This window comes from Bos taurus, chromosome 10, assembly GCF_002263795.3.
Source record: "Bos taurus isolate L1 Dominette 01449 registration number 42190680 breed Hereford chromosome 10, ARS-UCD2.0, whole genome shotgun sequence".
In the NCBI taxonomy this organism is placed as follows: domain Eukaryota; kingdom Metazoa; phylum Chordata; class Mammalia; order Artiodactyla; family Bovidae; genus Bos; species Bos taurus.
Genome location: NC_037337.1, coordinates 84,446,211 through 84,463,732, shown reverse-complemented (window position 1 = coordinate 84,463,732; position 17,522 = coordinate 84,446,211). Strand labels below are relative to the sequence as shown.

The following is a 17,522-nucleotide window of genomic DNA, read 5'->3' as shown; positions in this document are numbered from 1 at the left end:
GAGGTCTGAGCCTGCCTTGAGAACCTTCTTCAGCTAGTCTTTTCCCTACCAGATTAACACCAGAGCTATATAATAATTATTCTTTCAATCCACACACACCCCTGATTCATACAGAACAGTTAATAGTGAATACTTTCTCTTCCTCAGTATCGAGCAGGAAAAACTGTGAACAAATTAAACAGGGCCAGTGCCTGTGACGTCTCGATGTGCTTTAGAGACTGTTTTAGCTTCCTGAAGTACATTAACTAAAGGCAAGGGCGTGCCTTTGTTGAAAGGACGACACTGATGTTGCCATAACTATTTCAAGTGGCTTTTTCAAATCTTACCTTGTATAGCCTGAATTTATCACTTAGTTGTCAAAATGTCACAAGTTTTAACATTGGGAATCACACTAGGAATTCTTAAGAGACTGAACTGTAGTATGGAGGCCAGTTGCTTCGAGATTCATGCTTTCCCAACACCTGGTTGGGATTCCTTTCCCACTCACTGGAGACACCGTGACATCCGACTGAATGTACTTTATAAACGTAATTAAATGCCATGACAAAAATTGGAAAAATATTTCTAGGGCTGAAATACAACCAAAGAACAGATTAGAAAACCTACCTGCCTTTGTACAGGAGACAGGAATCAAGACCATCCCCATGGAACAGAAATGCAAAGAAGCAAAATGGCTGTCTGAGGAGGCCTTACAAATAGCTGTGAAAAGAAGAGAAGTGAAAAGCAAAGGAGAAAAGGAAAGATATACCCATTTGAATGCAGAGTTCCAAAGAATAGCAAGGAGAGATAAGAAAGCCTTCCTCAGTGATCAATGCAAAGAAATAGAGGAAAACAATAGAATGGGAAAGACTAGAGATCTCTTCAAGAAAATTAGAGCTACCAAGGGAACATGTCATGCAAAGATGGGCTCGATAAAGGACAGAAATGGTATGGACCTAACAGAAGCAGAAGATATTAAGAAGAGGTGGCAAGAATACACAGAAGAACTGTACAAAAAAGATCTTCATGACCCAGATAATCGTGTGATCACTCACACTCACCTAGAGCCAGACATCCTGGAATGTGAAGTCAAATGGGCCTTAGAAAGCATCACTACGAACAAAGCTAGTGGAGGTAATGGAATTCCAGTTGAGCTATTTCAAATCCTAAAAGATGATGCTGTGAAAGTGCTGCACTCAATATGTCAGTATTGGAAAACTCAGCAGTGGCCACAGGACTGGAAAAGGTCAGTTTTCACTCCAATCCCAAAGAAAGGCAATGCCAAAAAATGTTCAAACTACTGCACAATTGCACTCATCTCACATGCTAGTAAAGTAATGCTCAATATTCTCCAAGCCAGGCTTCAGCAATATGTGAACCGTGAACTTCCTGATGTTCAAGCTGGTTTTAGAAAAGGCAGAGGAACCAGAGATCAAATTGCCAATATCTGCTGGATCATGGAAAAAGCAAGAGAGTTCCAGAAAATCATCTATTTCTGCTTTATTGACTATGCCAAAGCCTTTGACTGTGTGGATCACAATAAACTGTGGAAAATTCTGAAAGAGATGGGATTACCAGACCACCTGACCTGCCTCTTGAGAAACCTGTATGCAGGTCAGGAAGCAACAGTTAGAACTGGACATGGAACAACAGACTGGTTCCAAATAGGAAAAGGAGTACCTCAAGGCTATGTATTGTCACCCTGCTTATTTAACTTACATGCAGAGTACATCATGAGAAACGCTGGGCTGGAAGAAGCACAAGCTGGAATCAAGACTGCTGGGAGAAACATCAATAACCTCAGATATGCAGATGATACCACCCTTATGGCAGAAAATGAAGAACTAAAGAGCCTCTTGATGAAAGTGAAAGAGGAGAGTGAAAAAGCTGGCTTAAAGCTAAGATCATGGCATCTGGTCCCATCACTTCATGGCAAATAGATGGGAAACAGTGGAAACAGTGGCTGACTTTATTTCTGGGGGCTCCAAAATCACTGCAGATGATGATTGCAGCCATGAAATTAAAAGACGCTTACTCCTTGGAAGCAAAGTTATGACCAACCTAGACAGCATATTTAAAAGCAGAGACGTTACTTTGTCAACAAAGGTCCATCTAGTCAAGGCCATGGTTTTTCTAGTAGTCATGTATGGATGTGAGATTTGGACTATAAAGCTGAGAGCCAAAGAATTGATGGTGTTGAACTGTGTGGTGTTGGAGAAGACTCTTGAGAGTCCCTTGGACTGCAAGGAGATTCAACCAGTCCATCCTAAAGGAGATCAGTCCTGGGTGTTCATTGGAAAGACTGATGTTGAAGCTGAAACTCCAGTACTTTGGCCACCTGATGCGAAGAACTAACTCATTTGAAAAGACCGTGATGCTGGGAAAGATTGACGGCAGGAGGAGAAGGGGACGACAGAGGATGAGATGGTTGGATGGCATCACCAACTCAATGGACATGGGTTTGGGTGAACTCTGGCAGTTGGTGATGGACAGGGAGCCCTGGCGTGGTTCGGTTCATGGGGTCGCAAAGAGTCGGACACAACTGAGCGACTGAACTGAACTGAACTTGCCTTTATTCCCCAACTTCTACTTTTGAGTAGGGAGTGCCTTGCCTGTTAGCATCAAACAAAGCACTGCAAGTCCAGACCTATGTTCCAGAATTCACTATTTATCCAAAGACTCTGTGTCAACCTATGATTGTGAGTTGGGGTTAATTCGATACAAATGAACAAAAATTAAGTGAGTATAGTACTTAAACATTTCATGAATTCTGTAACAAAGTCCTTGATTTGCTTCCTTTCAGTCTGCTTCCCATAGAGTCACTGCACAATTTGGATTAGTTTAACCAGCCACTCTCTAGTCCTGTGCCAGAAAGCATATGCACCACTAAAGCACATCATACAACCATGCCGACTTGGAGCCATCACAAATGTTTCACTTTCATCCTCTGCTGGGACATCATAAACTGACCTAGTTTTATTTACTCCTAGTTTGGTTCACTGCTGACAATACGGAGCATTATCACTCTCCTAAAATCCTTTCCACTTCCTTCTAGTCACCGTTAGTACATAGCACAGCTCCCTACTTCACCCAGAAGACAGACGTTACCAGCATGAATACCCCAACTTCTTTCTCATCCCCTGCACAAATGTCTGCCTTTACTAATTCCTATCATCTCCCCTCCTGTCTAGGAGAAACACGTGGCCCTGTGCCTTTTCCAGGCCAACCCATCCCTCCTGACAGTTTCCTTCTCAAACATTGCCAACATCTGTTCTCATATGTTTAATCAATTTCCCACTTTCCTTATCTCAGCGTATAAACATGCTCCGGCTTTTCATTTGTATGTGCTCCACCTCCAATCCAAAAGGAACAAAAGTGTTCTGGAAGCACAATCTGTATGTACACACCCTACTTCTTTATTTTCCAATCATTCCCCAATGCAGTCAGGCCCCCTCTATCCTCACCCTTCTGCTAAAATGCTCTTACTGAGGTGTGAACTAATGATCACCTACCTGCCAATGTTAGTGGTCTCTCTTTAGTCCTGATTCTCACGACATGTGACACCACAAAGTTTCAAGCTTCTTGAGGTTCCTGGAAGAGCTTTCTCTTGGTTCTCCCCTGACTTGTCAAGTTCATCGTTCTCTCATTTCTCCTGGGCCACCCATTCTGTGTTTCCCAACATTCTATCCCAGATGCTCTTGATTCCATATTTAATAGCATCTCACCTACAAACACAGTTTCACCTCTATCCTAGCATCCCTCCAGAGCAGGGGTCCCTAACCTCCAGGCCTCCAGACAGGTACCTCCTGCCAGATCAGCAGTGTCTCTAGATTAGAAGCAAAGCACACAATAAATGAAGCTTGCTTGAATCATCCTGAAACCACCCACCTTGGAAAACTGTCTTCCATGAAACTGGTCTCTGGTGCCAAAAGGTTGCGGACCTCTGCCCTAGAGCATTCTAGTTCTCATGAAAAGGCCATCTCCCGTCTACTTCTACATGAAGCAGATTCAACATGTTCCAAAGAGTTCATAATCTCTCTCTAGTTTCCTAGCCTGCTCTCTTACCTATCTGTATTTCCCGTCTCTGAAATTCCACCAGTGCTTCACCCCATCCAAAAATATAATTTTATTAATTTTTCTCAGTAACCACTTTAATGGCTCCTGAATTTAGATCAATTACCTTAAGCCTTAGAAAAAAAAAAGTTTTATTTATTAAAAAAATAATAAGTTAAAAGATTATCATTATTACCAACTCAATAAAAAGATAATGGTGAGTCAAAGGCTTCAGATCATCCAGCAGGAGGCAGGCCACTGGCCCACCAGCACCACTGTCCTCAACAGAGCAGCGCACAATCACAAAGACACAGCTAATAAGAAAGAAATGGCAGCTGCTGGTTTTGGCTGAAGACAATACTTCTAAACTACCAACTCACACAAACACAGGTTCAGGCAATGCAACAGAACAAGGGGGGCTGACAAGATCAAGCGGAAGTCATTTTTAAAAGTCGTAACAAATAGATGTTGACCAAACATGGAAAAGAATTAAGAGTGGGATGAAACGGTATCTTTCTGTACTTTTAAGAAGTCTATTTCAGGGGTAGAGTGTGTCTTCCCCAAATGCAAACGTGGTTCAATCTCAATAACCACTTTAGGGACCAGGTTTGCACCTATCCCTCTGCATGGAACTCTGTACTCTCACCTCCCACCATTAAATGTGATGTGAATTCTTTAAGACAAAAATCCTGCTTTGTTCTTTTTTCTATTCCTGGCACTCAGTAGCTGGCTCTTGGTAAATGTTCACTGAGCTAAAACCAACTGACCAACATCCAGCCAACCAACCAACCAGCCAACTCTGCAGCTATTTTAAATCCCAAGTAGCTTCCTTCTGCTCTGGGTATTTTCATTTGATATTCAACATACATTACAAAGTGCCCACTCACGTCAGGCACCGGGCATGGAGGGGCAGGCAGAGATAAATTGTGGTTCCCGTTCTCAAGGGACTCGGTGCTTAGAGGGAAGATGAATATGTGCACCAATTCCTGCCGTGCATCTTCAGGGTGATACAGGTCTCTCCAGGTGCAGTCGGGGAGAAGGCAGTGATGGCTCGGAGTGGAAGAGCCAGAGTGGAGACTGAATTTGAATCCAGCCCGTCAGGCAAGGTGGCAGTGTGAGGAGTCTGTGAGCACTTTTTGGTGTGGCCAGAGCCTAAGGTACAAGGGGTTGGGAGATTGGGCTAGAGGCAAGCAGGGTCAGATACTGAGGTCCCTGGGTGAGTAACATTAGACCTGTATTTTAGAAAGGGCATTTCAGAGGCAGCGGTGGAGGGAATGAGCTGGAAGTTAAGGGTTGCTGCAGCAACTCAGGTTAGATGAACCCACCAACATGGAAGTGACAGTGATACCTGGGATAGAGAACCCTGAAGTTAGAAAGATGTAGGAGGGAAATTTCATGGGAGAGGTGGGCAGAGGGCAGCTGAAAACTGACAAGTGAATAACTGGCAGTGTTCTGACCTGAGAGTCCAAGAATAAAGAAGGAAGGGCGGTTTGGGGAACAAAGTCTGACCATGAAGAAGCCAATCTCAAGATGTGTTAAAACGGGCCTGAGAATCCAGAGGGGAAATGAGGCAAAAGATACAGATTTGAAAGTCATCAGCACATGGTAACAGATTGAGACAAATGTGGCTCAAGCCAAATATACAGCGAGGATTAAAATTCAAAATTAGAGACAATTTTATTGGACAGTAACATGAAGTCAGCACAATCAGTTTTTAGATTGGTGTTTCTCTACCAAGGACGATTTCACCCACCAGGGGACATCTGGCAATTTCCAGGGACATTTTTGTTTGTCACAACTTGGGGGTGGGGAGGGGTGGGCTGCTCTGGCATCTAGTGGGTAGAAGCCCGGGATGCTGCTAACCATCCTGTAATACAGGACAGCCCCTTACAACAAATTATCCAGCTCCAAATAGTGCTGAGGTTAAGAAATCCTGCTCCAAAAGGAAATGCTCAATAACAATTTTGCTGGGGATAAAATGCTGGCTCTCAGCTCCTTGGGAACCACTCTGCCAAGCACAGATATTAAATAAGATGTGTTGTGGCAGGCTGAGCTTGGCTTTGCCTTTTAGAGTATCTTTCAAGCACTTAAAGGAATAAAGAATAATAATTTCTAAGAGACCATTATTCTAGAAAGATAATGTTAATCTCAAACAAATAAAGAAACATGACTTAACTTTTTGGAAAATGTCTGAGCAATACTTATCAAGTAATTTAAATGTACATGCCTTCTTCCGGGCCTTGATCCTAAGAAAATAATCCAAAAGATTGTAAGAATTATATGCAAGACGTTTACTACAACTTTCCAACTCACTGTATGAAGCTAGGAGTCCTTTGTTGCTAAAACCAGACAAAGGTATCACAAGACAAGAAAACTACAGATCAACCTACTTTATGAACACAGACACTATTCCTCAACCATATGCTAGCAAACCAAATCTAGGTTCAACACACACAAAAAAATCAGTGCAATACACCATATTAACAGAATAAATGAGAAAAAATAAACAAACACCCATGTGATTATCTCAATAGATGCAAAAAAAAAAAATACTGGAGAAAATCCAATGTCCTGCTGGACTTCCCTGGTGGTCCAGTGGTTAAGAACCCGCCTGACAAAGCAGGAGACATGGGTTTGATCCCTGGTCCAGGAAGATCCCACATGCTGTGGGGCAACTAAAGCTGCATACTGCAACTACTGAAGCTTGTGTCCTCTGGGGTCTGGGCCACTGAAACGAGAAGTCCGCACAACACAACTACAGAAAGCCTGGCCCACAGTAATGAAGATTCAGCACAACCAAAAATAAATAACATTCAAAAACAAAACAGCTCTTATCTTAAAAAAAAAATCCAATATACTGTCATGACAAAAACTAGGCACAGAAGGTAACTTCCTCAACTTGATAAAGGGCATTGACAACCCCCCCACAGCTACCACCATAATGGTAAAAGACCGCAAGCTTTTCTCCTAAGATCAGGAAGAAGACAAGGATGTCTGTTCTTATCATTTCCATTTAACACTGTCCTGAAAGTTCTAGCCAGGAACAATTAGGCAAGAAAAAGAAATAAAAAGAATCCAAACAGGAAAGGAAGAAGTAGAACTATTCATATCTGTAGATGACATGATGTGATACATAAAGAAAATCCTAAAGAATTCACATATACACATATGCACAGAAACTACTGGAGCTAAGAAATGAGTTAAGCAAGGCTGAAGGATGCAAAATAACTGTACTTCTGTACATGAGCAGTGAATAATCTGAAAGTGAAGTGAATACAAATCCATTTAAAATAGCACAAAAAAGAATAAAGTACTTAGTGATAAATTTAACGAGTGCACAACTCTATACATTGAAACTACAAGACATTGTTGAAAGAAATTCAAGAGGACCTAAATAAATGAGAAGACAACCATGTCACGGATTGGAAGACTTAAGATGGTCTACAAACTGATGTACAGATTTAACATACCGCTCTCAAAATTCCAACCGCCATCTTTGGAGAAGTTACTAAGTTGATCCTGAAATTCATTTGGAAATATAAGGGACACAGAAGAGTGAAAATAATCTTGAAAGAGAGCAAAGTGGAGGACTCACACTTCCCAATTTCAGTGCTACAGTAATCAAGACATCGGTATTGGCACAAGGACAGCAACATAAATCAATGGAGTAGAACTGAGAATAAAGAAAGAAAGAAATCCAGAAATAAATACATAAATACATATATTTATGGATGTATAAATATATACATCCATATATTTATGGATGAAATAATATCCAGAAATAAATCCATATATTTATTGGATATTTTATAGAAAATTTTAAAGAAAATTATTTATCTATTTCTTTTAGCTGCGCTGGGTCTTTGATGCTGAGCATGGGCTTTTCTCTAGATGCCTCAAGTGGGGGCTACTCTCTACTTGCAGAGCGTGGGTTTCTCATTGTGGTGGCTTCTCTCGTTGCAGAGCACAGGCTGTAGGGCACACGGACTTTAGGAGTTGTGGCTTGTGGACTCAGTAGCTGTGGCACCCATGCTTAGCTCCCCACAGCATGTGGAATCCTCCTGGACCAGGGATCGAACCCATGTACCCCACACTGGCAGGTGGATTCCCAACTATTGGACCACCATGGAAATCCTGAAAATTGATTTTTGACGAAGGTGCCAAGACAATATGGGGGTGGGAGGCAGCAGCAGATAAAGAAAAATCTTTCAACTGCCCAAAGCTCTGGATATTCACCCGCAGAAGAATGAATCTGATTCCTATTTCACACCATATATAAAATTAACTTGAATGGGTCTAAGCTCTCAAACTATAAAACTTATGGAAGAAAACAAAGGTATTAATCATCAAGAACTTTGAACAAGCAACACTTTAAGTATGACACCCAAAGCACAAGGAAAAACAGCTTAATTAGACTTCATCAAAAGTAAAAACTTTTGTGCTAAGAACACTATCAAGAAAGTAAGGATGAAACTGGAGCCGATTATACAGAGTGAAGTAAGCCAGAAAGAAAAACACCAATACAGTATACTAACGCATATATATGGAATTTAGAAAGATGGTAATGATAACCCTGTATGGGAGATAGCAAAAGAGACACAGATGTATATAACAGTCTTTTGGACTCTGTGGGCGGGGAGGTGGTGGGGGTGAAGGGGGGTGGGGGGGTGGGGGTGGGGGGAGATGATTTGGAAGAATGGCATTGAAACATGTATAATATCATATAAGAAACAAATCGCCAGTCCAGGTTAGATGCAGGATACAGGAAGCTTGGGGCTGGTGCACTGGGATGACCAAGAGGGATGGTATGGGGAGGGAGGTGGGAGGGGGGTTCAGGATTGGGAACACGTGTACACCCATGGCAAATTCATGTTGATGTACAGCAAATCCAATACAATATTGTAATCAGCCTCTAATTAAAATAAATAAATTAAAAAAAAATGAAAGTGAAAAGACAACCCACAGAATGCGAGAAAGTATTTTTAAATCATGTATTTGATAAGGATCTAGTATCCAAAATATATATACAACTCAACAAGAAAAAAATAACTCAATGAAAAATAAGGAAAAAAATCTGAAGACAATTCTTCAAACATATACCACTTAGAAATGTGGTAAACAGCCACTTAGAACATGAAAAGATGCTCAGCATCATTAGTCATTGTGCTGTGTGCTTAGTCACTCAGTCGAGCAAGACTCTGTGACCCTGTAGGACTGTAGCCCGCCAGGAGCCTCTGTTCATGGGGATTCTCCAGGCAAGAATACTGGAGTGGGATGCCATACCCTCCTCCAGAGGATCTTCCCAACCCAGGAATCGAACCCAGGTCTCCCGCATTCCAGGCAGATTCTTTACCATCTGAGCCAGTGTCCGACTCTTTGCGACCCCATGGACTGTAGCCCACCAGGGTCCTTGGTCCATGGGATTTTCCAGGCATGAATACTGGAGTGGGTTGCCATTCCCTTCTCCAGGGGATCTTCCTGACCCAGGGATCGAACCCAGGTCTCCCGCATTGTAAGCAGACGCTTTACCGTCTGAGCTACCAGGGAAGTCCCCTCATTAGTCATTACTGCTGCTGCTGCTAAGTCGCTTCAGTCGTGTCTGACTCTGTGCGACCCCATAGACGGCAGCCCACCAGGCCCCTTTCTCCAGGCAAGAACACTGGAGTGGGTTGCCATTTCCTCCTCCAATGCATGAAAGTGAAAAGTGAAAGTGAAGTCGCTCAGTCATTACTAGGTAGATGCCTAGTAACACTAAGATACCACTTTATCTCTCTCAGGATGGCTACAAAAAAAGAAAAAAGTACTGGTGAAGATGTGAAGAAACTTCTGGTGGGAATGTAAAACACTACAGTCACTATGGAAAACAGTTTGGCAATTCCTCAAAGGATTACACACAGAGTTACCATATGACTTAACAAAATCCAGCAGAAATGAAAATATATGGCCATATAAAGATCTGGACAGTAATGTTCATAGCAGTATTATTCATAACTGCCCCAAAGAGTAAATAATAAAAGTTTCTATCAACTGATGAATCAGTAAAAATATAGCACATCCATACAACAGACTGTTACTCAGGCATAAAAAAAAATGTACTATTGACGGAAGCTACATCATGGATGAACCTTGAAAATACTATGCTAAGTGAAAGAAGTGGGACAGAAAGAGCTACATACTGTGTGACTTATTTGATGTATATGAAATCTTCAAAATAGGCACATTCAGAGAGGCAGAACGAGAGAAGCGGTTTTTCAGGGGCTGAAGGAGGAGGGGTACAGAGTATGGGGAGCATAAAGGGCCAGGTCCTCTTTTTTTTTAAAGCTTCCTGAAAGCCTGTTTTTCTGTTATGAATAACTGCTTTTTCCAGTTATCCCCAGATGAGTTGATGAAGACTCTGATTAAACTGTTTTATGCGTCTAAGAATAAGAGTAACTATTACATCTTTTTATTATCTAGGTGGTAGCTTTGAAAAATTTTTATAGAATTTTAAATGATTTATGATGTTCCATGTGTTCTTGTTTGTTTTCTTAGGTAACATTCCATCAAATTACTAGTACCATATATAATACTAGAGTATGACAGCAGTTAAAAAATGTTTTAAATTATAATTGATTTACAATGTGTTAATTTCTGCTGAACAGAAAAGTGATTTAGTTACACACACACATTCTTTTTTAAAGTGTTCATTTCCAATATGGTTTATCACAGGATACTGAACACAGCTCTGTTCTGTGCAGTAGGACCTTGTTTATCCATCCATTCTACATGTAATAGCTCACATCTGAGAACCTTAACCTCCCACTCCACCCCTCCAACCTGCCTCCCCCTTAGCAACCACAAGCCTCTTCTCTATGAGCATGACAGCAGTTTCACTTGTTTTAAAGTCAGAATCAAACTGAATATGACTTTAAACTAAAATTTATGCTTTGTGCATTTGTAAAACATGGATACACTGGTATCATATTTCCTTTATTCTACTTGATTATACACTTTTTGAAAGGTAAATTTACAGATCAAATGATGGAACTTAAGGATTCAGTGAAAGTTTTTTTTTTTTCTCTCTCTTTTTTAAAAAGAAAACTTGTCTTTTTAGTTAAAGCTTCATGGAACAGAATTTATATTTAATCAGAATGACTAGACAGGATCCTTTTGGGAAGTCAATCTAAAAGAAGCTAACAGGAATTGGTAGAACTTTTGGTTTTTGATATTTACTTCCTACAGGCACAGTGTAGTAATATGAAATACTTTGAAGACCATAATTTAAAAAAAAAAGTGTCAGAGTTATACAAAAAGACCATATATCACTGGGTAGGAAGTTGACTAGGTAGGCAGTGAAATGACTGGGTGTGTAATATTTTTTAAAACCTTGATTTTGGGTCAGCATAAATAATCCTTTAATTTTCCCCCTACTTTCAGCCGCATTTTGATGTTTAGCAGAGCAAACCAGAATAAAGTTCTATTAATTCAGCAATCCTGAAATCTGAGTCATATTAAGATAAAAATGAAACTGAGGAAAGCTAGTTTCCTTCTTCTGTAATATCTAATTCATCTTCTTATTGATCCTTTCTTAGTCCACAGGTGGACACTTGTCCTGTTCCAGACAATGAGCTGAGCAATCTCTGAAAAGGACTCTGTGAATGTACTCTTACAATATATGTGAGATGGATAATCGGGTGAATACCTAGAGCTTCTGAAAACCTCAGAGCTTCTCATCAATCTTTTGTATATTTTGGTAGGGAGCAGTGTATACCTCTGAAGCTTTGCTGAGAAAAAGCATTTCAATAATGATAAATTCTGAAAATACAGTCTTCATATCCTTTACTTTTCTGCTTTTCAGAACCGCCAACCATTTCCTCCAGATGAGGGCTGTCTGTACAGCATCCACTGTAGCTCTTTATAACTGGGTTCATTAGGAAATAACACATCCAGCGGAAGGGTGTGCTGATATATTCTTTCTACTTCAGGTAGCTGTTTGGCGACTCCATTTCTTGATGATGATGTCACTGTGAGGTCATCACGTTTCCTTTATGGTTCCTTCCACTCACTGCTGTGGCGTGCAGACAATCCTGAAGGTCGGCACATGCTTCAGCGGTTTTTTGGCCCCCACTTCAAAGCTGGGGTCTTTTGTGAGGCTCTCATGTGGGCAAGTCGGCTCTGACTTGCAGCCTGGAAGTTTACTGTGCGTGCATGCCAAAGATTTGCACAGCTCACCAAATTGCTCCTGGACTGGAATGCAAAAGTAGGAAGTCAAGAAACACCTGGAGTAACAGGCAAATTTGGCCTTGGAATACGGAATGAAGCAGGGCAAAGACTAATAGAGTTTTGCCAAGAAAATGCACTGGTGATAACAAACACCCTCTTCCAACAACACAAGAGAAGACTCTATATGTGGACATCACCAGATGGTCAACACCGAAATCAGAATGATTATATTCTTTGCAGCCAAAGATGGAGCTCTATACAGTCAGCAAAAACAAGACCAGGAGCTGACTGTGGCTCAGACCATGAACTCCTTATTGCCAAATTCAGACTTAAATTGAAGAAAGTAGGGAAAACCACTAGACCATTCAGGTATGACCTAAATCAAATCCCTTATGATTATACAGTGGAAGTGAGAAATAGATTTAAGGGCCTAGATCTGATAGATAGAGTACCTGATGAACTATGGAATGAGGTTTGTGACACTGTACAGGAGACAGGGATCAAGACCATCCCCATGGAAAAGAAATGCAAAAAAGCAAAATGGCTGTCTGGGGAGGCCTTACAAATAGCTGTGAAAGGAAGAGAAACAAAAAGCAAAGGAGAAAAGGAAAGATATAAACATCTGAATGCAGAGTTCCAAAGAGTAGCAAGAAGAGATAAGAAAGCCTTCTTCAGCGATCAATGCAAAGAAATAGAGGAAAACAACAGAATGGGAAAGACTAGAGATCTTTTCAAGAAAATCAGAGATACCAAAGGAACATTTCATGCAAAGATGGGCTTGATAAAGGACAGAAATGGTATGGACCTAACAGAAGCAGAAGATATTAAGAAGAGATGGCAAGAATACATGAAGAACCATACAAAAAAGATCTTCACGACCCAGAAAATCACGATGGTGTGATCACCCACCTAGAGCCAGATATCCTGGAATGTGAAGTCAAGTGGGCCTTAGAAAGCATCACTATGAACAAAGCTAGTGGAGGTGATAGAAATCCAGTTGAGCTATTCCAAATCCTGAAAGATGATGCTGTGAAAGTGCTGCACTCAATATGCCAGCAAATTCGGAAAACTCAGCAGTGGCCACAGGACTGGAAAAGGTCAGTTTTCACTCCAATCCCAAAGAAAGGCAATGCCAAAGAATGCTCAAACTACCGCACAATTGCACTCATCTCACACACTAGTAAAAGTAATGCTCAAAATTCTCCAAGCCAGGCTTCAGCAATATGTGAACTGTGAACTTCCAGATGTTCAAGCTGGTTTTAGAAAAGGCAGAGGAACCAGGGATCAAATTGCCAACATCCGCTGGATCATGGAAAAAGCAAGAGAGTTCCAGAAAAACATCTATTTCTGCTTTATTGACTCTTCCAAAGCCTTTGACCGTGTGAATCACAATAAACTGTGTAAAATTCTGAAAGAGATGGGAATACCAGACCACCTGACCTGCCTCTTGAGAAACCTGTATGCAGGTCAGGAAGCAACAGTTAGAACTGGACATGGAACAACAGACTGGTTCCAGATAGGAAAAGGAGTACGTCAAGGCTGTATATTGTCACCCTGTTTATTTAACTTATATGCAGAGTACATCATGAGAAATGCTGGACTGGAAGAAACACAAGCTGGAATCAAGATTGCCAGGGAGGAATATCAATAACCTCAGATATGCAGATGATACCACCCTTATGGCAGAAAGTGAAGAGGAACTAAAAAGCCTCTTGATGAAAGTGAAGTGGAGAGTGAAAAAATTGGCTTAAAGCTCAACATTCAGAAAACAAAGATCATGACATGCGGTCCCATCACTTCATGGGAAATAGGTGGGGAAACAGTGGAAACAGTGTCAGACTTTATTTTTCTGGGCTCCAAAATCACTGCAGATGGTGACTGCAGCCATGAAATTAAAAGACACTTACTCCTTGGAAGGAAAATTATGACCAACCTAGATAGCATATTTGGAGAAGGCAATGGCACCCCACTCCAGTACTCTTGCCTGGAAAATCCCATGGATGGAGGAGCCTGGTAGGCTGCAGTCCATGGGGTCGAGAAGAGTCGGACACGACTGAGCGACTTCACTTTCACTTTTCACTTTCATGCATTGGAGAAGGAAATGGCAACCCACTCCAGTGTTCTTGCCTGGAGAATCCCAGGGACGGGGGAGCCTGGTGGGCTGCCATCTATGGGGTTGCACAGCAGCAGATAGCATATTCAAAAGCAGAGACATTACTTTGTCAACAAAGGTCTGTCTAGTCAAGGCTATGGTTTTTCCTGTGGTCATGTATGGATGTGAGAGTTGGACTGTGAAGAAGGCTGAGCGCCGAAGAATTGATGCTTTTGAGCTGTGGTGTTGGAGAAGACTCTTGAGAGTCCCTTGGACTGCAAGGAGATCCAACCAGTCCATTCTGAAGGAGATCAGCCCTGGGATTTCTTTGGAAGGAATGATGCTAAAGCTGAAACTCCAGTACTTTGGCCACCTCACGGGAAGAGTTGACTCATTGGAAAAGACTCTGATGCTGGGAGGGATTGGGGGCAGGAGGAGAAGGGGACGACAGAGGATGAGATGGCTGGATGGCATCACTGACTTGATGGACGTGAGTCTTGGTGAACTCCGGGATTTGGTGATGGACAGGGAGGCCTGGTGTGCTGCGATTCATGGGGTCGCAAAGAGTCGGACACGACTGAGTGACTGATCTGATCTGATCTGAGCTGCGGCAGGTTTTTCAGGGTACCGCTTCCTTCCTCTTCCCCAGACACCATTCCAGGCCAGGTGGCCAAATCCCAAAGGTGCAGCCCGGAAAAGGCCAGGCCTGGGAATCTCAGACCTAACCAGGAAGCCTCTCTCCTGGCCTCTGTGCAAGGTGGCCCAGTCCTGCCGAAATTCAGCATGGGGCCAAGGCTCACTGCCCCGTCCTACCCAGCACTTGGCCCGCAGTGGCTTCCTTGGGGAGTGATGAAAATGTCCTGGAATAAGATGGTCGCAGGGCTTCCCAGGCGGCGCTAATGGTAAATAACCTATCTGCGAATGCAGGAGTCATAAGAGATCCAAGAGACATGGGGTTTGATCCTTGGTTCTGGAAGATCCCCTGGAGAAGGGCATGGCAATCCACACCAGTATTCTTACCTGGAGAATTCCATGGGCAGCAGAGCCTGGTGGGCTAGAGTCTACAGGGTCATAAAGAGTCAGACACCATTTAGTGACTAACGCAGCACGCACACACGCAAGATGGTCAGACGACATTGGAAATATTGTACAAAACCTGCCAAACGGTGCATTATAAAAAGGCGAAATATATATATCCAAGTGAAAGTCGCTCAGTCATGTCTGACTCTTTGCGACCCTATGGACTATACAGACCGCGGAATTCTCCAGGTCAAAATACTGGAGTAGGTGAAAGTGAAAGTGAAGTTGCTCAGTTGTGTCCCACTCTTTGTGACCCCACGGACTATAGCTTACCAGGCTCCTCCGTCCATGGGATTTTCCAGGCAAGACTACTGGAGTGGGTTGCCATTGCCTTCCCCTTTTCCAGGGGATCTTCCCAACCCAGGGATCAAATCCAGGTCTCCCGCATTGCAGGTGGCTTCTTTACCAGCTGAGCCACCAGGGAAGCCCAAACAAACAAAAATTTTCCTGCTACAAAAGTACTATGACGTTTATAAATGAGACATATCCTAAATATCCAGCGACAGATGAGTTAAGATTATAGAGGTTACTGGACTGCAGCGTGGGAAACGCTACCGCCATTGGCTTGAAAAGCCCCACATAAAATGACCTCTGCAGGGGGCTTGCCCTGCCCACCCTGAGTAGTATTTAAAACCACCTCACAAATGAAGGAAATCAAGGCTTTGAAGGCTAAATATGGTACCCAGAAAGACACAATGGGGTGGGGGTTAGGGGTTGGGGAAGGGATTCTACTCCTGCTGGTCCGCCTCAGGACACCACCTCAACTGCGATCTCCACGATTATTTAAAACTAGAGTTTGGGGTTTTGTAATTTTGTTTCGTCCTGGAAGCTGTGGCCTCAGTTTTCTTTCTTTAGAGCTGTTGGATTCAGAGGACAAGGTCTGTGGACCACCCCATGTCCGTCCAGGGGAAAGGGGAGGGGGTAGTCATGGTTTCTAAGGTCAACTGGGGTGACGACGAGGCTTCTTGGACATAACTAGTGCTAGCTTCGTCGCTAAGGCACCTCGGTGCGGAAGTTAACTTCGGGAAGTGTGGTTTCACCCCGTGGCCCCACCGCTTGCTAGTGACCTCGGGTAAATGACAATTTCACTAGGGCTCGTTCTGCGTCCGACAGAGGTACTGCCGCCGACCTCATGGGGTTAGTGTGCGGAAAGCTTCGATAATGCTTATAAAGCAGTTGGTAGTGCATAGCACTGTAGGTGCTTGCCTTAACTGCTATGCTGACCTGTCTGAAAGCCAACCACAATCTGAACTTCCAGGTAAAACCGCCACCAAGAGCCCGCAGTCCAGCCACTGGCAGCTATCGGGTGGCACTTTCACATCACAATTTAAAAGAACGCTCCATCGGGGCAGACACGGAGCGGCGAAACTCAGGGCCTTCCTCTCCCGTCTCTACGGCTGTAAATCGAACAGGACGAGCGAGCTCCACGCGCCCACAGACTCCACTCAACCAGAGTTAGCCCGCCCAGCCCCCTACCCACGCCGGGGTCCGCGCGGCTCCTCCTCCCCGCCCCTTTTCTTGGGCCTTGCCCCCCACCTCCTCTATCAGAGGAGCAGCAGCAGCCCCCTAACCGACGCCAACAGTACTCCAGTCAGCGCAGACTTACTCGATCAGAGGATTTTTTTCCGGCTCTCCCTCGGGCCCAGGGTCCACAGGTGCCGGGTGCGAAGCGTGGAAGACCCGGAAAGACCGAAGGGTAGCGTCTGCCACTTAGTTGCGTCCACTCTCGCGTTGTCGCAGCGGATAGGGAGATGGCAGCCGCCCCTCCTTTCTCATTGGACGCGTCTTCTGACGGGCTATGCCAATAAGGGTGGATCTTAGGGAGGGGCGGGGTTGAGGTCTCGGCTCCGCCCAGGCCTGGCGAAAAGGCAGCGAATCGGCGGCTGTATTCTTTGGGCTCCGCCCTTTGGGGCGGGGTCAATCATGTTTAGGGTGGAGACAGACGCGTTTTGGGGCTGGGCCTGGCCGGGCCGGGCTGGGCCAGAGGCGAGTTGAAACTTCCCAAGCTGTGGCTACCCCACCCAGCACCGGGTATTTTCTGTGTCCAACCCGGTTAATCCAGCCCAGGAAAGTCCTCTCGCTGCTTGGGACCCCCTCCTTTAAACTTACGGAGGAG

The 17,522-nt window shown here is 43.5% G+C and overlaps 1 protein-coding gene across 7 annotated transcripts in view; it reads right to left on the bottom strand.

Moving 5' to 3' along the window:
• Window positions 1-17,111, bottom strand: part of DCAF4 (DDB1 and CUL4 associated factor 4) — a 40,293-nt gene extending 23,182 nt beyond the window's left edge. For 6 of the 7 annotated variants that reach the window (XR_009496024.1, XR_236190.5, XR_009496025.1 and 3 more), the window contains exon 1: window positions 17,013-17,111. The gene's annotated coding sequence lies outside the window, so the exon portion shown is untranslated. 7 annotated transcript variants of the gene reach the window in all.
• Between the last annotated feature and the right edge of the window lie 411 nt (window positions 17,112-17,522).